This window comes from Gopherus evgoodei, chromosome 2, assembly GCF_007399415.2.
Source record: "Gopherus evgoodei ecotype Sinaloan lineage chromosome 2, rGopEvg1_v1.p, whole genome shotgun sequence".
Classification (NCBI taxonomy): Eukaryota; Metazoa; Chordata; order Testudines; family Testudinidae; genus Gopherus; species Gopherus evgoodei.
Window position 1 is genome coordinate 255823002 of NC_044323.1, and position 21626 is coordinate 255844627.

At 46.3% G+C, this 21626-nt stretch overlaps 1 long non-coding RNA gene across 1 annotated transcript; it reads right to left on the reverse strand.

Annotated features, from left to right (window-relative positions):
* Window positions 1-1507: 1507 nt before the first annotated feature.
* LOC115645260 lies at window positions 1508-14699 on the reverse strand. The gene is made up of 3 exons (XR_003998697.1): window positions 14689-14699; window positions 7911-7917; window positions 1508-1607 (listed from the first exon to the last, which is right to left on the reverse strand). It is a non-coding gene; the product is annotated as an uncharacterized LOC115645260 (long non-coding RNA).
* Between the last annotated feature and the right edge of the window lie 6927 nt (window positions 14700-21626).

Sequence of the window (21626 nt, forward strand, 5' to 3'; positions counted from 1 at the left end):
AGCCATCCACTATGATCTGCACGTTTCCCAGAGTCACAACCTTTCGTAGCAGCAGTTTAATGATTGTTTTGGCTACTTGCATCACAGCAGCCCCCACGGTAGATTTGCCCACTCCAAATTGATTCCCGACTGACCGGTAGCTGTCTGGAATGGCAAGCTTCCAGAGGGCTATTGCCTCTCGCTTCTCAACTGTGAGGGCTGCTCTCATCTTGGTATTATGGCGTTTCAGGGCAGGGTAAAGCAAGTCACAAAGTTCCATGAAAGTGCCCTTACGCATGCGAAAATTTCGCAGCCACTGCAAATCGTCCCACACCTGCAAAACTATGCAGTCCCATCAGTCTGTGCTTGTTTCCCGGGCCCAAAATCGGCTTTCAATAGCTAGAACCTGCCCCATTACCAGCAGGATCTCCAAAGTGCAGGGGCCCGCGGTTTGAGAGAATTCTGTGTCCATGCCCTCATCACTCTCGTCACCGCACTGCCGTAGCCGCCTCCTCTTCCTCACCTGGCTTTGCAGGTCTCGGTTCAGCATAAACTTCACGAGAATGCGCAAGGTGTTCACAACGTCCACGATTGCGGTATTGATCTGAGCAGGATCCATGCTTGCCGTGCTATGGCATCTGCACAGTTCACCCAGGAAGAAAGGCATGAAACGGTTGTCTGCTGCTTTCAGGGAGGGAGGGGTGAGGCTGTACCCAGAACCATCCGCCACAATGATTTTTGCCCCATCAGGCACTGGGATCTCAACCCAGAATTCCAAGGGGCGGGGGAAACTGCGGGAACTATGGGATAGCTACGGGATAGCTACCCACAGTGCAACGCTCCAGAAATCGACGCTAGCCTCGGACCATGAACGCACACCGCCGAATTAATGTGCCTAGTGTGGCCGCGTGCACTCGACTTTATACAATCTGTTTTACAAAACCGGTTTATGTAAAATCGGAATAATCCCGTAGTGTAGATGTACCCTTATATTCCTCCGCTCTGGAATTTGCTGTGGAATTCACTCTGGTGCTCAGGAATCCAACTTTCCTTTTAAATGAATGTGTCTAGCCTTCCTGGTTGTGAAGAAAACCTTAAAACATGACCTGAGCATAATCTGATGCAGAGGGATCTGCCTGAATCAACAAACAGGCTGAAACAATGGCTCTGAGAGATGTGACCTGCCACCATAAATCTCCATAGGATGTTAAAGATGACAATCCAGAGCACACTGAAAACTGAAAGTGAGGGACAATGAAAAATAAATTGAATTTAACATCAGAATAAATGGTGCACCCAGCCCTAAACCAACTGGAGTGTATAGTTTCATATTTAAATCAATAAAAATCACCATTTTAAGATTTAACATTTCTCACTCACTTTATATAGAGAAATGACAGTCACTCTGTGGAACTCATTGTCAGAAGATGTTGTGAAGGCCAAAAGTATAATTGGGTTCAAAAAGAATTAGATAAGTTTATGGAAGATAGGACCATCAATAGCTCTTAGCTAAGATGGTCAGGGATGCAACCCCATGCTCTGGGTGTCCCTAAGCCTCTGGCTGCCAGAAGCTGGGACTGGATGACAGGGGATGGGTCACTCGATAATTGCTCTGTTTTGTTAATTCCCTTGGAAACGTCTCACACTGGGCACTATTGTAAGACAGGATAGTGGGCTAGATGGACCATTGATCTGACCCAGTATGGCCAGACTTGTATAAAATGTGTGTATGTGTATATGTAAGCAGGGTCTGATTGAGCTCTCCCCTGACATCTAGAAACAAACTAGGGGAAAAGACTCCAGGAGCTGACCATGTTTGAATAGACATGCCTACTCTGCCTACGAGAACAGCAGATGGAACTGCTTTGCCAAAAGGATCAATTTTGGCTAGTTTTGGGTTGCAACTCACTCTAATTGAATGCAGGGGAAATGTTGTTATCCTTATTGTAGGAGTAAAGGACAGCAGAACTGTACTTATCCTGCTCTTCTTGAAAGGGTAAGCTGAACCTTACTCACTCACTCACACACATGCACACATACACACGGCCCTGTGTACTTTGCGGAAAGCTGGACCTAAATTCTGCATCAGATTGAGATAGATTTAAAAATTGGTTTGAGGAGATATGCAAACTACTCCCAAATTATCCTCAAACCTGGCACGGTCAGTCAGCAAGTTTCCTATAGCCATAACTGCATCCAGCCCTTCTAGCTGAAGGAGTACACGGTTCAGAGCCTCTGAGGATGATAGAAGATGCAGTGATGGTAAGGGGCAAATGGGGGCATATGGCTCGCCTCTCCCTTAAAAGAGTGGTGCTGTTACTGTACAAGACATTGATTAGTCTGAAATATTGAGTCACCTTTTTCTATAGGGTACTATTTTGCTGGAGATGGCAGTGTAAGTAGAATGAATCTGGATTTAAGAACATTTGATACAAAGAAATGCATTTATTTTCATCAGCAAAAATCACAGGGAATACTTCAAGATGATATAAGAAAAATATTCAAATTGTAAAAAGCTTTGATAAGCGGAATGAGAAACTCTTCAGCGTGATGAGAGGGCTGGAAAAAACAAGAGCCTAAGTCTAAAAAGTAGAAAATTTAGAATGAAGGAGAAATTCAGCCAGAACTATTTCAATCAAAGTGCAATAAGTATGGGAATAAATTATTGCTAAGTAAAGCTATTGAAGCAAATAGTAGAAATGAATTCAAGAGACAGTTAGCCATTCATATGTAGAGAACAGAGAGTTCACTTTTTTTGTCCTTATAGACTTGAAAAGTTGAGAGAGTACTAGTCAAGTACAATGAGGAAGATATTTGTGAATCATGTGAAAGATAGAGAAAGGCCCAAATTTTCACATCTTGTGGTATAAACCACACTCACAAAATGAATGTGCATGCCTGTGCGCATGGCAAATCTACATTTACTGGTTAGCAAATAAAATAAAATAAAAAGTCAGAACAGAGGTAATGTAGAAAGTGTGTTTCAGAGGAATCAGACTAATGCCCAAAACATGACTTTCTTTATGAAAATTCAACAGCTTTAGAAACCCCCAAACACTAGACTATCTAGAAATGAATAAGCAGCGAAGAGTCCTGTGGCACCTTATAGACTAACAGACGTTTTGGAGCATGAGCTTTCGTGGGTGAATACCCACTTCATCAGATGCATGTAGTGGAAATTTCCAGGGGCAGGTATATATATGCAGGCAAGCTAGAGATAATGAGGTAGTTCCATCAGGGAGGATGAGGCCCTGTTCTAGCAGTTGAGGTGTGAAAACCAAGGGAGGAGAAACTGGTTCTGTAACTGGCAAGCCATTCACAGTCTTTGTTTAATCCTGAGCTGATGGTGTCAAATTTGCAAATGAACTGAAGCTCAGCAGTTTCTCTTTGAAGTCTGGTCCTGAAGTTTTTTTGCTGCAGGATGGCCACCTTAAGGTCTGCTATAGTGTGGCCAGGGAGGTTGAAGTGTTCTCTTACAGGTTTTTGTATAGTGCCATTCCTGATATCTGATTTGTGTCCGTTTATCCTTTTCCGTAGTGACTGTCCAGTTTGGCCGATGTACATAGCAGAGGGGCATTGCTGGCATATGATGGCGTATATTACATTGGTGGACGTGCAGGTGAATGAACCAGTGATGGTGTGGCTGATCTGGTTAGGTCCTGTGATGGTGTCGCTAGTGTAGATATGTGGGAAGAGTTGGCATCGAGGTTTGTTGCATGGATTGGTTCCTGAGCTAGAGTTACTATGGTGCAGTGTGCAGTTACTGGTGAGAATATGTTTCAGGTTGGCAGGTTGCCTGTGGGTGAGGACTGGCCTGCTACCCAAGGCCTTTGAAAGTGTGGGATCATTGTCCAGGATGGGTTGTAGGTCCCTAATGATGCGTTGGAGAGGTTTTAGCTGGGGACTGTATGTGATGGCCAGTGGAGTCCTGTTGGTTTCTTTCTTGGATTTGTCTTGCAGTAGGAGGCTTCTGGGTACACGTCTGGCTCTGTTGATCTGTTTCCTTATTTCCTCATGCGGGTATTGTAGTTTTGAGAATGCTTGGTGGAGATTTTGTAGGTGTTGGTCTCTGTCTGAGGGGTTAGAGCAGATGCGGTTGTACCTCAGTGCTTGGCTGTAGACAATGGATCGTGTAATGTGCCTGGGATGGAAGCTGGAGGCATGAAGGTAGGCATAGCGGTCGGTAGGTTTTCGGTATAGGGACCTAACCAGATCAGCCACGCCATCCGAAAAGGATAAACGGACACAAATCAGATATCAGGAATGGCAATATACAAAAACCTGTAAGAGAACACTTCAACCTCCCTGGCCACACTATAGCAGACCTTAAGGTGGCCATCCTGCAGCAAAAGAACTTCAGGACCAGACTTCAAAGAGAAACTGCTGAGCTTCAGTTCATCTGCAAATTTGACACCATCAGCTCAGGATTAAACAAAGACTGTGAATGGCTTGCCAATTACAGAACCAGTTTCTCCTCCCTTGGTTTTCACACCTCAACTGCTAGAACAGGGCCTCATCCTCCCTGACGGAACTACCTCATTATCTCCAGCTTGCCTGCATATATATACCTGCCCCTGGAAATTTCCACTACATGCATCTGACGAAGTGGGTATTCACCCACGAAAGCTCATGCTCCAAAACGTCTGTTAGTCTATAAGGTGCCACAGGACTCTTTGCTGCTTTTACAGATCCAGACTAACACGGCTACCCCTCTGATACTAGAAATGAATAGTTCAGGGTTTGAGCCTGTTCCCCACTTCCATATAATCCTCAATTACTCGCCGTCACCTACCCGATTTACGCCAGCTGCCCAAATTTCACACAGCCGCCTATAATTTGCAAAAACTAAACGGTGCAGACAAGATAACACTTTATGAGGAGACTATTGGAAATGGATCCTTTAGTATAAAAGTCTCATAATTTGCTATTTTGATGCTGGCATGTGCTCTTTGCAAATGTTTGGGTGCAAAGTGAACTTTGGAGGCACTGTGTGCCTCAGGACGGGTTAGCAGGAGTGAAGAGCTAGGTGATGAATGACAAGAAAGAGGACTGGAATCCAGGATAGAAATGAACAGCCCTACCAAAACCCTTCAAACGAGTACATAAAATATGGTGATCGTCCATAATAATTAATAACTACAAATTATCTCATTCAAACCTCAGCCCTCAGCCCATCTCGTCACAAAAAGCTCTGGCCTTTGAAGCTTTGAGCTCTGGGCTCAGATGGTTAAATCTTTGTGCGGACAGACCAGGCACAAAGCCAGGTCCAGAGTCAAGAGGCTCCCATAGAAAACTCCCTGATACCTGTGCCCTCCCATTTACATCCAAAGGGACACTCACTTAAGTACCTCTGCTGATGACAACGGTGACAGTACCGCATGTGGGGAGAAAGCAGCAGTGTCTTCGGCTGCCAGTTCCCAAGCCATTTACCACTTTATAAGTCATAAACAACACTCCACCAAGAAGAGAAAAGGACTGTTGTTATCATAGTAAAAGAGAAAAGAGTCTGACGTCATGGACCAAAATGAATAAAATCTAAAGTGAGTCCCTCCTCTGAGTCTCTTTTCTATGTATGTTTTTTAGGGTCTAAGGTTATACTCATTAAAGTTAATGGAAACTTTGCCATTTAATTCAGTGGGAGCAAGATAAGGGCTTTAGATGGGAAAAAATATCTATTGATATAAAGTTAATTGGACTTGTGGTCCTAAGTCCTATAAGCACTGTTGAACCCCCTGTCATAAACTCCTTTGGGCGGGAATTATCATTATATTTGTATCCTGTGCAGCACAAAGCACATCAAGGGTCCTTGTGACGGGGTGTCCACCCCACTCAGGATTGGAAGGGGTGAAGATGGTCAGGGAGGCCTATTAACTCCACAGGTAGGGTTGCCAGTTTTGGTTGGATGTATTCCTGGAGACGTCATCACATGACATAATCTTAAATTAATTATTAATCTTTAATTCCTAGAGACTCCAGGCCAATCCTGGAGGGTTGGCAACCCTATCAGGCTGCACCTGGAGGGAGAGCCAGGGAGCAGGGAATTAATTGGAAGCAGGTTCAGCCGTGCAGGAACACTGTATAAAGCCCAGGAGTTGTGAGCACTAAAAGGGGCTGCTGGGAAAGGTTGCAGGCATGCAGCAGTCACTCCTTGGGCAGTGGGGGGAGAGTTTTGGAGCTGGTACACCAGAGGGAGAAGGGAACCAGGTGTGGTAGGATGAAGTCCAGGGAAAGAGCAGTGAGGACTGAAAAAGAAAGGCCCAGAACTGCTGAGCTGAGGGCCCCTGGCCTGGAACCTGGAGTAGATAGTGGGTCCATGTTTCTCTACCAGGCACTGAGGGAGTGGCACCATGGGGCAATGAGAGAGAAAACTGCTTAAGACTGCTAGGGAGAAGGGACTCTGCTGTCCCAAAAGGGGGGAACACTGAGTGACCTGGCCGGAGGCCTGAGTCACGAAAAGGATGCTGTGGTTCCTGGAGTGAGAGAAGGGCTCCAGACCTGAGACAGAGACAGAGTGATAGTGTGCAACTGCAGGAAGGGAGGTGTTGACCTCAAGAGCTAAGCCCCAGAGTGACCAGGAGGAGGTGCCAGACCAGTGGTGAAAGGTGCATCCTGTGACTGTCCTTTAATAATATGGTAATAACTCTAACACTGTGTACAGAAAGATGTTACACAGGATTCCACTGATGAGGACTCCTGTTCAAGAAACCATTCTGAATTGTGACTCACTAGTTGCAAGCATGTAGGTAAGATTTTAAATGCATCCAGAACCAATAAAACAAGTTCTGAAGAACAAAATGTCTTTGTTTTTTCCTGATCTTGGTTACATCCTCTGGGCAAAAAGGAAAATGTCTATTAACAGTAATTCTTAGACCAAGAGAGTAATATCTTAGGGTTTTATTCTGCCATTCATCACCGTAGCATATGAATGCTAGTAGTATCTACTACCGCAACCAACCTGTAATTTGTCGGTCTTCCATTAAATCCTATTTCTTTGGGATAAAGACCCTGTGGTAAAGTTTCTAGATACAATCAAGACTGGATAAGTCTGCTGAAGAGTCTGGTCTATAACTAATTTTTGTGTTTCTCCAAGTTTTATTAACTCTCATAAATCAATAGTAATAATTTCTATTGTTAGCGATTTCCCCCTCCAAGCAATGTTATATAACATTATATGTAATAGTTTGTGAAGATCCTGGAGTTGCATCAACTTTTTTGCTTATGGGTTTATTCTCTGGAAATTATTTTTAAGGAAAACGTCAAGAGTGATGCCCTAAAATTACTGCTGAGCAGCTGTGGTTTGGTTTGCAAGTGCACTTCTCACTATCCTTCCTCTCTGCGCAGTTCTTGTCAGCAAGGACAATATATTGAATTTGGCAAGAATGTTGCTCTTCAGACCTTTCCTGCTCACAAGAAGAGAACAGAAAAGCAAAGAAGAGGGACCTTGGATCAGGAGGACAGATTAAAAAATAACCAAAACCCCAACATTTTTTTAAAATCTCCTCCTTGTCTGTGAGAGTGCATCATCTGTCATTCTATCTTTTTCTGTGGCCCTCAGCAGTACAGTATCGGAGCACATTATTATTATACGAGCAGCTTCTCTGAATTAAAAAAAAACAATGTCCAACCACCAGAGCCAAAATTTAACTTACTTAAAAAGGGAGTAACTGCACTGGAAAATTGAACCAAGTCCAGACAGATATGCTGAATGCCTACAGGAACCTCATAAATAGGGCCCTACCAAATTCATGTTGACCAAATTCATTTTGGTCAATTTCACAATCATAGGATTTTAAAAATCAAATTTTGTGATTTCATCTATTTAAATCTGAAATTTCACAGTGTTGTAATTGTAGGGGTCCTGACTCAAAAAGGAGTTGTGTGGGGGTCACAAAGTTATTGGGGGGAGGGGTTTGAGGTACTGCTATGCTTACTTCTGCACTGCTGCTGGCAGCAGCACTGTCTTCAGAGCTGGGCAGTTGGACAGCAGTGGCTGCTGGCCAGGAGCCCAGCTCTGAAGGCAGAGCTGCTCCCAGCAGCAGCGCAGAAACAAGGATGGCCTGGTATGGTATTGCCACCCTTATTTCTGCATGCTGCCTGTAGAGCTTGGCCCTCAGTCAGCAGCTGCCACACTCTGGCTATCCAGCGCTGAAGGCAGCAGTGCAAAAGTATGGGTGGCATGGTATGGTATTGCCACCCTTACTTCTATGCTGCTGCTGCCAGGGTGCTGCCTACAGAGCTGGGCACCTTACCAACAGCTGGCACTTCGCGGCTGCCCAGCTCTGAAAGCAGTGCAGAAGTAAGGGTGGCAATACCACAACCCCTCTAATGTAATCTTGCAACTCTCTTTTGGGTCAGGACCCCCAATTTGAGAAATGTTGGGCTCCTCTGTGAAATCTGTGTAATACAGGTGGGGCGGCTCCAGGCACCAGCATGCCAAGCGCGTGCCTGGGGCAGCAAGCCACGGGGGGCGCTCTGCCGGTCGCCGCGAGGGCATCAGGCAGGTTACCTTCGGCGGCATGCCTGCGGAGGGTCCGCCGGTCCCGCGGCTTCGGCGGACCTCCAGCAGGCATGTCACCGAATGTGCGGGACCGGGGACCTCCTGCAGGCAAGCCGCCGGAGGCAGCCTGCCTGCTGTGCTTGGGGCGGGAAAATACCTAGTGCCACCCCTGAATATAGGGTAAAAGCACAAGAAAGATCAGGTTTCACAGGGCAGGAGACCAGATTTCACAATCCGTGATGTATTTTTCATAGCTGTAATTTGGCAGGGCCCTACTCATAAATATCTAAACCAGAGAGATTAGATTAGATTAATCAGACAGTAGGGGGAAGGCAGCACATAACTCCTTTATAAAATATTTTTTAAATGTAGCTCTAGGTCCCACAACCTTCTTGGGCCACTCCAAGTTTATATTCTAATTGCCTCTCACAGCCTGACTAACGGGCTATTCAGTCCATTTAGCTTCATATGGTTCTTCATTCCTTTGCAGATCACCTTTAAGAATAATATTTAGTAACCCTTCTGCCAGGTGGAGCCAGAAGCAACCAGGGCCGGGTTCAATATCTAGGGGTTTCTTTTCAACAATACAACACAGAACCAGCTTGAGCCCCCTGTGATGGGCTGGGTCACAGAAACCCTCTTGGGACTGTCACCTGACATGCTGGAATTACCTCTGAGCCCGTTTTCCCTGCCAACTTGGGACTCCAGAACCCTGCCTTGTTGAGTCAGACAAGCTAGCCTGCTGCAACACAGACCCAGGTCTGGTCCATGCCCCCAAAGCTGCAGACTTTAACCAAAAATTGCTCAGCGGATCACCTATCTCCAGCACCCTGACATCCAGCTCCCAATGGAATCCAAAACCCAAATAAATCCATTTTACTCTGTATAAAGCTTATACAGGGTAAACTCATAAATCGTCTGCCCTCTATAACACTGATAGAGAGATATGCACAGCTGTTTGCTCCCCCAGGTATTAATCATTTACTCTGGGTTAATTAATAAACAAAAGTGATTTTATTAAGTACAAAAAGTCCGCTTTAGGTGGTTTCAATAGTAATAACAGACAGAACAAAGTATGTTACCAAGCAAAATAAACAAAACACACAAGTATAAGCCTAATACATTAAGAACCTGAATACAGGTAAATCTCACCTTCAGAGATGTTTCAATAAACTTCTTTTACAGACTAGATGCCTTCCTAGTCTGGGCCCAATCCTTTCCTTGGTACAGTCCCTGTTAGTTCCAGCTTAGGTATCTTAGGTGAAAAGCAGGGGCTTTCTCATGACTGGGATCCCCCTTGTTCTGCTCCACCCCCTTTTATAGCTTTGGCACAAGGCAGGAATCCTATGTCTCTCTCTGGGTTCCCACCCATCCTTCTAAATGGAAAAGGTTTAAGATGGATTCCAGTACCATGAGACATCAGGAATACAGGAAGGCTTGCAAGTAAACAGAGCCATTTACAACAAATTGTCCTAGTTAACGGGAGCCTTCAAGATTCCAATCCATTATTAATGGCCCACACTTTGCATAGTTACAATAAGTCTCCAGAGTAATACTTCATATTTCTAGCTTTAGATATAAGAATGATACATCCACACAAATAGGATGAACACACTCAGTAGATTGTAAGCTTTGTCATTATACCTTACAAGAGACCTTTTTCATGAAGCATATTCCAATTACATTATATTTACACTCATAAGTATATTTCCATAAACATATGGAGTGCAATGTCACACCCCCACCCAGTAATCTGGGAAAATTACACACCACCCCGGGCACCTCTGAGAGGCAATACTTCCCCATTTTCAGGCACAGAGTCTGAGTGTAGAAAATACACCTTTAATGAAAGGAGAGGTCACCCGACATTAATTAGGGAAAATGCCACAAGCAGGATTCATAGAACTAAAACTGTGAGCAGAACACCCACTCCAGAATGTGTGGGGCAGAGTCTTCTGCCTCATCTTCTTGAGTTCTACAACCAAAAGTTTTTTACCATTGTCCTCCGTTGCTCCCTCACCATACCCCACTCAGAGTGGTTGTCCTTGGTCAGTGAGGACCCAGGTTCCAGAAGTGCATCTGTGTGAGTTCACCTTCCACCCTAGGAAGAAGACACCTGGCTTACTCCACCATCTAAGCACTTGCTCTTTCTGACTGCCCTGCCAGCTGCTGCTCCTCACCACCTGGCTGCCCGGCCAGCTGCTGTTCCTTGCTTCTTCCTGACTGCTTGCCACTTTCGCTGGCTGTTCCCACCGGCTGCCCAATAGTCACTTCTTGCTGAGACTTGCCCATCTGTGGTGACCTCTGTAAGTCAGTCTCTTAGGGTATGGCTACACTTGACATTTCAAAGCACTGCCGCGGCAGCGCTTTGAAGTGTGAATGTAGTCGGAGCGCTAGTGCTGGGAGAGAGCTCTCCCAGTGCTGCACGTAAACCACATCCCTTACAGGTGTAGCTTGCAGCACTGGGAGCCGCGCTCTCAGCGCTGCAGCACTGATTACACTGCGGCTTTACAGCGCTGTATCTTGCAGCGCTCAGGGGTGTGTTTTTTCACACCCCTGAGCGCAAAAGTTGCAGTGCTGTAAAGCGCCAGTGTAGCCATGGCCTTAGTGATTTTTAGCTCTCAGTAGGCTGGGCAGAAACACTGCCTCACCATCAGAGATTTCAACTCTCATTGAGTACTTAACATAACAAAATGGCTCCTAATGAAGCCTATTTAGCTCTATCTTTAAACAACGGGAAGAAACATGCTAAACCAGATCAGGGACCCTTAGGGAGAGTCCACATCTCCTGGCTAGGACACCTCTCCCCACCCCTTTTCTTTTACAGGGGTCTGGCATTCGAGTCCCTGACTTAATGAGGTCCTTTCAGCTGAGGGTGACCCCCTTGGGGCAGGTTAAGCACAATTCTGCTCCCCTTTATTCATACAGTAAAGACAACAACATTGATAACAGCATTTCACTACCCCCATATTCAGTATAAAGTGAATTGTAACCCAACACCAGCCAAAGTTGATTACTTTAAACACTATCTACTGGATACCTAAACAGATTACGTGTTCATGTAACTACAGTTTGCTCTTGAAGCCTCTCCTTGCCCCAGTTAGCTGTCAGGGGAGAGTTCATTCAGACTATGCTTATATTTATTTGTATTACTCCATCTCCTCCATTTAAGGCTGTATAATTTTTTTTCTCAGGTTTATGACAGCTTTAACTTTGCAGAAGCAGTGTTGTGGCTACATTAGCTATGAAGACACAAACATGTATTTGGTACCTGGAGTTAAGGACATCTGCGCCTTTATAGTTTTTCTTTTCCTTCAAAAAAATGTGGTATTAAAAACCATTGGCCTTCAGACAGCAAGTTCACCCCTTTTGTACCTGCATTTTGATAAAATATTTATGGCAATTGTTTCCCTTGGATACAGGTATATTGATGCTTTTGTTTCTATTTTGTATAAATTTAAAATAAGCATATATTAAAAACAAAATGAGAAACAGTAGTCACTGAAGAATATATTCTTGCAAATTAGACATCAGTAGAAAAGGCCTGATCCTGCCAGGTGCTAATCCTTCTCAGCTGCCACTGAAGTCAATATGGTCATAGGCTTTTACTCAATATAAGCAAAAAAAAAAGTCTCCTCTTACACCCAAAGCCTTTTCCCGATTATCTATATTTCTGTGTCTGCATTTCCTTAAAGAAACAGAGTCAGGAGTTGTTTATATGAAAGACATGATCTCAGCAGAGAACTGAGAGACAAAGTCTCCTGTGATCTAATCCTGGCTCTGAGACCAACTCAGAAGAAAGTCATTTAGCCACATAGGTATGTTGTGAGGCTTAATTAGTTTATACTTACGACGTTCTTTGAAGATGAACAGTATAACAGAGGTGGTAAGTATTACATGTTATGGGACCTGAGAAATTTCAGTGTTTGTGTATATAACAACTTTTTATTGAGGATTCTCCTACATAAAAGAAGCAGTCAACTTCCTTGAAATCAATAACAAGCAGATAAGACCAGCCTTATTCAACCAGTAGGTCTTTAATTTAAATTTTTTTTCTTTTTTAAATAAATACGTATTTTACAACATAAGATGGAGACACTTCTTTTTTTTTTATGGCTCTTGTGTTGCTACTGAGCAAATTATAGAATTGCCTTGTTACCAGGGAGTTGTGTGGTAGGTGCTTTTTTACAAGTGCGATATAATCCATGGAAAACCCATGCAAGTAGAATGTGAATCCTTTATCCACTAGAGCTTCTGGTGCTTATTGTCTGCAAACATGAAAGTGTGTTTCTAAGTGAGTGGGTAGAAAAGCAGGCTGTACAGAGGACATACCATACAATTTTCCCACTGGGCTCTTAAAAATGCTATCTATTAGTGTGATACTAGAATTTCCTCTTTTGAAACAGCTTTCTGAAGAAAGAAAAAGAATTATGCAGAACCGTATGTGCTTCAAATTTGTGATTTGCCAGAAGCTGGGTGCAGTTTATGTGGTGATAAAAAGAAAGGGATTGACATCAAAGGGCTGTTTAGTTAGGGGCATCCTAACTTAGCAGGGAGCCAGGATAAAGAGTTGTATTGATTAAATGGCTTAGCGGGTATCACACTGACATGAGAGCGGGACTCCTTCACAGTATAAGAGATCCCTTGCCCTGCCTTTGTGGAGCTGTTAAATTCTAACCTGCTGCTAGTGCTTCTGCACTGTTACTGAATTTATGTTAGTGCTGATACACACCGTATGATGCCTACATGTTGTGAGTGCCCAATGGACGTGGACTTGGAGCAGCCAACTCAATCAATTTCAGGCATGTTTTTCCCTTAATTTGGGGTGAAATTGGACAATACAAATTCTGCAGTTTCCACTTAATCACATTGAAGTCAGTGGGAATTGTGATCATGTAAGGACAGCAGGATTTGACCTGCTGTGTCTAAGAAGGTCTGATGTATCGGTATAGGTAAGATTTGGAAAGCCATGAGAGAAGAAATCACTGCATTGGAGACCACATAGTGACACTCAAAACAGCAAAAGAGTACAAAAAAATAAACCAAGGGTTCTAGCCTGAAGGCTGTGAACACTGAAACCGCGCCACAATGTGATGGTCAGCTCGTAGCAGATGATTTCCTTAGCCATGTGCTATGACTTTAGCAGGATAGGAGGAAAAAAGAGAGGATTTTTATGTCCCAGAATAAAATGCTTTGAAGAGTAGGTGAGGGTTATTCCTCACACAGGTGCAAGTTGGGCCACCCAGAAATCCTGCAACCTGAGCCAGCAAAGCAGCAGCTTCCAGAAAACATTTATTCCTGGAACAAGAAGCTGCTGTTAGGAAAAGTTAAACATGATTAAAGTTACAAAAAGGCCAGAAATGCCAAGACTTGGAGTCTTATTTAATTTTTTTTTTTTGAGGCATGGATGTGTCTGTTCCTCACTGATACACATGCTGTAAACAAACTCTGAATGAAAAACATTTACCAAGAGCATTACTCTTCCCTTTTGTCTGTGTAAAACTAGTAACTTTGTACTTAAAGATACGGCAAACACTCCTCCTTCACCTCTCTCCAGATGAGCCCCTGATTTTAGTAAATACCCAGCAGTCCAGACTTCTGAAGTGCTGATGTCTGAATCTAAAGCAAGTCTGTGTCAGCAGGCATGGTGGAAACAAATGTGGCACCTCCTGTCTATAGTCTTATACTAGTTCACCCAGCGCTTAATCTGTAATTAAATCGGTGCTGGGGCTCAGACAATTTTTTTACTTTTATTAGTGATGCGGCAAGCCCAGAGGTGCTGAGACTCAGCCTTGGCAAGCCCTGGCACAAACTAAGCACAAAATTTACCACAGTATCTTAGCCCTCCCACCAACAGGGGGAGAAAACACCCTTCCATTAAGATATTTTTTTCTTCCATCCATACTAGCATGAAATAGAATTTGTTGACTTCAGTTCACACGACCACACTCACTTGATCTATATATGACTAGATAGATTTTTCTCCCATCTCCACTCCCAAAGTAGCCACAAGGCCACATAGCACTTTGCAGTGAAGGGCTTTGGAGCAGGTATTTTGCCTTCACATGGGTTTGTACAGCATCTAGCACAAAGAGACTTGATCCTAATTGGGCGTTACTGCAATATCACTATTATTAGTCTTCCTTTATTTCTTAATGTTAATGGGATTATCTGAAAGTACCCATTACGCAAATGGAAATGTTGTAGGAGACTCATATGGTGCACAAGGGGATCATGGAATAATCCTGCAGCTGGCAACAGATAAATGTTAATTACCTGGTCTAGTTTTAGAAAGGACCAAAGCATGGAGAACATTTAATTATCTGCACTATCTATAGCATGTGTGAAATATTTCTGTGCTTCTTATTACATCTGTATCAGGACTTCATTTTTTCCACATAAAGATTTTAATTGCATAAAATTTTCAATTACAGCTTTAATTTCCAATTTTTTTAATAAGTTTGCCATGCAAATCATTAACTTGCTTTTAATTTCTCTAACAGCCCTCTCAAACTTTTCATTAGACATTCCCAGTTCTCTTTCCATTAACGCTGTCTGTGGGGAGCCCAAACATCAGTCTTATTAGTCATATTGTCTGCTGCTTCATTTAAAGAAAAAAGTCTTTGGATACAAGGCCAAGGTAGGGTTGCCAGGCATCCAGTTTTCGATGGGAATGCACGGTTGCAAAGGGACCCTGTCAGCTCCGGTCGGCATTGCCGACTGGGCCATTTAAAGTCCACTCGGTAGCATAGCAAGGGCCCGGAGCAAAGGCAGGCTCCCTTCCTGCCCTAGCTCTGTGTGGCTCCTGGAAACGGCCACCAGGTCCTTGCAGCCCATAGAAGTATGGATGGCCAGGGAGGCTATGCGCACTGCCCCTACCCACAGTGCCAGTTCCGCAGCTTCCATTGGCCAGGAACTGCGACCAATGGGAGCTGTGGGGGGCAGTGCCTGTGGGCACGAGGGCAGCATACAGAGCCTCCATGGCTGCCCATGTACCTAGGGGCTGCACTGCAGGGAGCTGGGGAGCCATAGTAAGTGCCGCCTGGAGCCTGCACCCCACACCTCCTCCCGCACCCTAACCCCCTGCCCCAGCCCAGAGTCCGCTCCCACACCCAAACTCCCTCCTGGAGCCACACACACACTCCATCCCCCTGCCTCAGCTTTGAATCCTCTCCTGCCCCCAAAACCCCTCATCCCCAGCCTCACCTCAAAGCCCACACTCCCAGCCAGAGCCCTCAGCCCCCCCTCCCCTATTCCCTGCCCCAGCCTGAAGTCCCCTCCTGCACCCCAAACTCCTCATCCTGGCACTACCCCAGAGCCTGCATCCCCAGCTGGAGCCCCTCACCCCCCTCCCTTACCCCCATCCCCTACCCCAGCCTGGTGAATGTGAGTGAGAGTGGGGAAGAGTGAATGACGGAGGGAGGGGGGATGGAGTGAGTGCAGGTGGGGCCTTGGAGAAGGGGTGGGGCAGGGACAGGGCCTCAAGGAAGGGGCAGAGGGCAGGGCGGGGGTGTTCAGTTTTGTGTGATTAGAAAGTTGGCAACCCTAGGTCAAGGCCCTCCTTCCCCCACCCCTTCCTTGAGTACTCAACTGTAGTGGGGTGGTCCTGCCCTGAGGGGGTTAAAGCAGCCCTGTAGAGGGCAGTGGCAGAGAAATGCTAGGCTGATTGGGGGAAGCAGCCACAGGTGGGACCACATCCCAGTCAGGCCACAGCTGGTCCTATAAGAGGGCTGAGGGCCAGAGACTGCAGGAGACATTCTCTCTCTAGCTTCAGAGACAGAAGGACCTCGCTGCATGGGAGCTGAAGGTACCTGAGGTGGACCAGTGCTGGGGAAGGGCAGAGGGAGCTGGGAAGCTCCAGCCTAGCAAAACCCTGGGCTGCAGGCCTTGTTAGGGTAAAGCAGTGATGGGGCAGGGCAGAGGGAGCTGTGGCACTCCAGGCTGCAGGCCCTGCCAAAAGGGCCAATAGGTACTGGGGCTGCAGGGAGACAGTCCAGAGGTAAGCAAAGGCAGCAGATCCTAACCCACTTGCCGATGATGAGTGGTTTACAGACTGCCGCAGGGAGCGGGGACTAGGTGATGACTGGCAGTAGCCACTGAGGCAAGGTGGGAATAGAGGGTTGGGAGTTCCTCTGGGAAGGGAGAATCAGAGAAAGTGGGTTGCTGCTGGGGGCAGAACCCTGAAAGAGGGGGCACTGGGGTCTGGGAGGGACACAATGGCCAGCGGTGGGTGAGCCACCGGCCTGCAGAGGGCACTCTGGGCTGGAAAGAGCTAATTCCTGAGACAACCAGCAGGAGGTGTTGTGCTGATGAGTCATTGCCCCGCCACACCAACCTACAGACAACTAGAGTATAGCCATCTTGGGGTACAGCTTACAAAGGTTGGCTCTATAAGACTGATCTTGGCAGCCAACAGTTGTACGTGGTGTTACAGTAAGGCTTATAGTATAATGGCTCCAGTGTTGGAGAAAACCACATTGCCACGGATGCTGCCCAGAGGTGGATTTGTATGAACTATTTTGCTGCCGTTTTTGTTGAGGGATTCCCAAAGGCCTCTGTGTGGTCTCCCTCTCTCCTTGCTGCACCTTGCCTCAGTCATTGCCCCACATACCTCTCATATGTCCCTCTTTCTGAGGGGTGTCACTAATTCTACTCCCAAAATTGCTTATAATCCACACAGTTATGGGGGATAGATCCTGGTACAGTCTCTTCCTTATCTAGGAGCCCAGTTAAAGTCAATGAAGCCCAGTATCGGTACAGGCTTCAGCAGCCCTTGGTGTCTCCCTCTTTTTTATTGCTGAAAATCATTTACAGCAACACTAAGCAATCGTGAGTGAGTGTTATAGGAAGAGTCACACTAAAGGAATGAATCCACATCACTCTTTCCTATAGTGTCCTGTATTTTTGGTCTTTGTTACACACTGCAGCTCACTGTGAGGGGGTGAACAATCCTACACTAGGATAGAAGGGGTTCATGAGAACCTGTGGGCTCAAACAGACCCACCCTGCTATACATCCAGAAGGCATCAAGCCTGGAGTTAAAAGGGCTGAACCTGGCTCAGGTGAGGCCTACCCAGGGAACTGAGTGTGGCTGCTGGCAGACAAAGTCTCCCTGAAAGGGAAGAAGGCCTGAAACTGGGAATGCAAGGCAGTGGTGAGAGAAGGGAGCCTGCCCCGTGTTCTCCATGCTGGCAGAGAGGCCTGCAGGAAGGCTCCCACTGAGTCGGTCACAGTCCTGCTAGGGGAGGAGAAAACTCTTCTGCAGCAGTACCAGCTTGGTGGCTGAACGTGCTAAGAAGCTCTGCAGTGAGCCTGTGGAAGAGGTCTAGAAAGAGTGATGCTGATACACTGTGAGTCTTAGAAGAGGCTGTGGGAAAGGGCTATGGCAGGTTGTGGTAGGAGTGGCCCAAGGAGAGAGCAGGGGGTTGGCATAGCCAGACCTTGGCTGCTTATTTAAGGGTCTCTGGACCAGAAACAAGAGGAGAGGGAAACCCAGGCCCTTCCTCTTAGCCCACTGAGGAAGGTGAGGGTGGAAATATTTGGCTACAAGGGTAAGAGACTATTGAAACCACCTGATACCAGAGATAAGGAGTAGTGAGTCCAGAGTCAGAATGAAGGCCCAATGTAAGGTCAATGGACTATTGTTTGTTGGACTGTTGGTTTACCCTGGAAGGGGTAGGACTATATGTGACGTGGCCAGAGAGCTGAGAGAAGAAGAAACAGACCACTACTGGGCTATAGTGGTTCTCAGCAGGGGGCGCAAAGAGAGGAGAACGAACTACATCATGTGCAGTCCACAGCCAGAGACAGGACTGGCTCCAAGTTTTTTGCCGCCCCAAGCAAAAACATTTTCCCACACCCCCCTGGCCCCACTCCATTCCAACCCCTTCCCCAAATCCCTGGCCCTGGCTCCTCCCCCGGGCGTGCCGCATTTTCCCTCCTACCTCTCCCTCCCAGGGGAGAAGCAGAGCAGCGGTGCACTCAGGGGAGGAGGCGGAGGTGAGCTTGGGGGTGGGGGAGTGGTTCCTCTGTCCCCCTCCCCAGTTACTTCCTGCGGCTCTTCCCGTGCCACCCACCGCCACAGCTCACCTCCACTCTGCCTGCTCCCCTGAGCTCACTGCCGCCGCTCTGCTTCTCCCCTCTCCCTCCCAGGCTTGCCGCAAAATAGCTGATTCGCCCAGCAAGCCTGGAAGGAAGGGGGGAGAAGCGGAGCAGCCGTGTGCTCAGGGGAGTAGGTGGCAGTGGAGTGGAGGTAAGCTGGGGGAGGGAGCGGTTCCTCTGCCCCCCCCCACCAGGGTTACTTCCTGCGGCCCTCCTCGTGCCCCCCACCACCGCATCTCCCCTCTGCTCAGGGCCAGCTCCTGGCTTTTTGCACCCCAAGTGCAAAAAAAAAAAAGGAACCAGAGTGCTATGAGTGCTGGTGCCTAGAGCTGGCTCTGGCCAGAGAGTCACGCTCATATGGACTTGATCAAGTTGAAAGGCACTCCCAAACTGCTCCTACTATATTAGTCTTCCACTAACCCAAGGACAAAGAGTTCTCAGGCTGTTTCTGGACCTCCTGTGTGCCAGGACTCAGCATTCCTTTTAAGCAACTGGGATGATCAAAAATGGGATGTATATGGTTATTACTGCACCTGTGGTTGTCATTGTCAGAGGAAATTATCAGGCTATTTTTTTTTTCCAAATCAGGAGTGAGAGAGACCACTTAGCCCACTGGCAGAGACAAAGTTTTTCCCAAATAGCCAACATGGCCATGGCTACACTTACAGTTTTGCAGCGCTGGTAGTTACAGCTGTGTTCGTACAGCTGTGTAGGGCCAGCACTGCAGTGTGGCCACACTGACAGCTACCAGCGCTGCAGTGTGGCAGCATTTGCAGTGCTGTTGGGAGTGGTGCATTGTGGGCAGCTATCCCAGCATTCAAGTGGCTGCAACGTGCTTTTCAAAAGAGGGGGGTGGGTGGAATGTGACAGGGAGCGTGGAGGAGACAGACAGAATGGATTTTTGGAGTTGACACTGCTCTCAGCTCCCTGCCTTGCAAGTTCTAAGGACTGGAAGACACAGTGCCTACCTTCAATCATTTTAAAAGTTCTGACTCCCTTCCCCCACTCCTCTCTCATTCACTAAATGCAAATTATGCACTCCTAAATACCCGTCAGACCAGATAAGCAACCCCCCCCGCCGTGTGAGAGTGCTGTTTCTCTCTTCAAGCAAACAGCTGTGAACATTCCAAAACCATTCCCCTGCCTGCCTCCGCTCGCTCAGCAAACAGGAGCTGTGTTTGTTTTTTAAATAAGCAGTTTGGCTGAACTCCAAGCTCTCCCTTTCTTCCGGTTTGTTGTGGACAGGAATTCTGGGATACCTCCTTATACCCCGGAGGTCAATAAAAGCGCTGGTGGGGTCCACACTTGCTGACCAGCGCTGGATCACCAGAGCTGGAATCGCTACACCCAAGGCTCGACCGGGTGTACAGCCAGCGCTGCAACCAGGGAGTTGCAGCGCTGGCCTTGCTTTGCAAGTGTGGCCACATCCTAAGTTGCAGCGCTGTAACCCCCTCACCAGCGCTGCAACTCTCTAGTGTAGCACAGGGTTTGTATAAAGGCTGGAGTTGGAAGGTGTCATTTTCTGCTTCAGTAGACATACCTGTTCTTGCTTTGATCGAGCTAGTGCACTAAAAATAGCAGCGTGAGCAGTGGGATGGTCTAGCTGCCCCGAGTACGAGCCCATCTGAAACCCTAGGTAAATATTCAGCTGGTGAGCCCCCCACAATGCCCACAGTGCCATGGCTACATTTTTATTTTTAGTTTGCTAACTTGATCAGAGCAAGCATAGATATGTCCACTTGAGCAGGAAATTACACCTTCCAACTCCAGAGCAGACATACTCTTACTGACATACAGGAGCAGGTGACCAAAGCCATATCATGCTGGTGAGACTCTCTAGGGGTACAGGAACACATTCTTTATGCACCCAAATGTAATATGGGCTGTCAGACCTGTGAAATGGGCAATTATGTTTTTAAATAGAGTGAAGTCCTGTGTCTTGGATTCCCATTTCTAATACACAATTAGTTCCGAAACAGCACCAAGCAGACTTTTGCTGTATTAGTCTGTAATTGATGGGAGGTTGGCGGAATCAAGAGAATGGTATTGCACACAAAGGGAGTCCCAGGTTCCACCTACCTTTGGACAATGTGTGTGATATTGATGTCTCTATCTGGATAGATCTAAGTTATGCCTCATTTAGCTCCATTAACAATTCTCCCTAGACTGCAATAGGTTCTAAAAATCACACATATACACACACGCCTTACTGTATAGCTTAGTAGTAAATCTTCCTATTAAGGGCTGGATCCTGCAACCTTTACTCAGGTAAGTAGCTCTTATTTGTTTAAGTGGTCTAGTCAAAGTCTCTGGGACTACTTAAGTGTAAAAGGCCTAATCACACAAATACAGGTTGCAGGATCATGCCCTGACTCAGACACTCTGCACTAGTGACATATGGTAGGACCTTATCTTATGCTCCTTAAAAGCCCATGGGGGGCCTTCAGTAGGCTTTGGGTCAGAACACACTCTAATCGTGCTATCTAGGCATATACTTATATAACCCTTATCACATATAGTATCTGTGCACCCACAACCATTAACAGATTGTATCTTCAGATCATCCCTGTGAGATAGGGAAGTCTGATCCCCATTTTTACAGACAGGCACCTGAGGCACAGCACAGATTAAGTGATTTATTGGCCATTGGCAAAATTTTCAAATGGAAAACTGGATTTGCAACTAAACACAATTCTGTTTGTGAGAAGTATCTGTCATTGAAAAGGTGCCACAAGAGATTTGCAGAGGGTGAGCTAATGCAATGGGCGCAAGGGAAGGCAGACAGGACAGCTGTAGGTAGGAATCCAACTAAAAAGTATGTACCATTGGCTGTTTGGTAGAATGAATGTAAAGAAAAGTGGTATTGAAGTACAATTAAGAGAGACCTGGTAGGGGAAAAATGTAGAAATCAAAATAAATTAAAAATAACAAGATGTCAAGTAGACTGGAGAGTTCAATATACCAAGGCTAAATTCATCCTTGGTGTAACACACTGTCTTCCATGAAGCTATATCTGGAATGAAAGTGGCCTCTGGTATTTAATTATAGG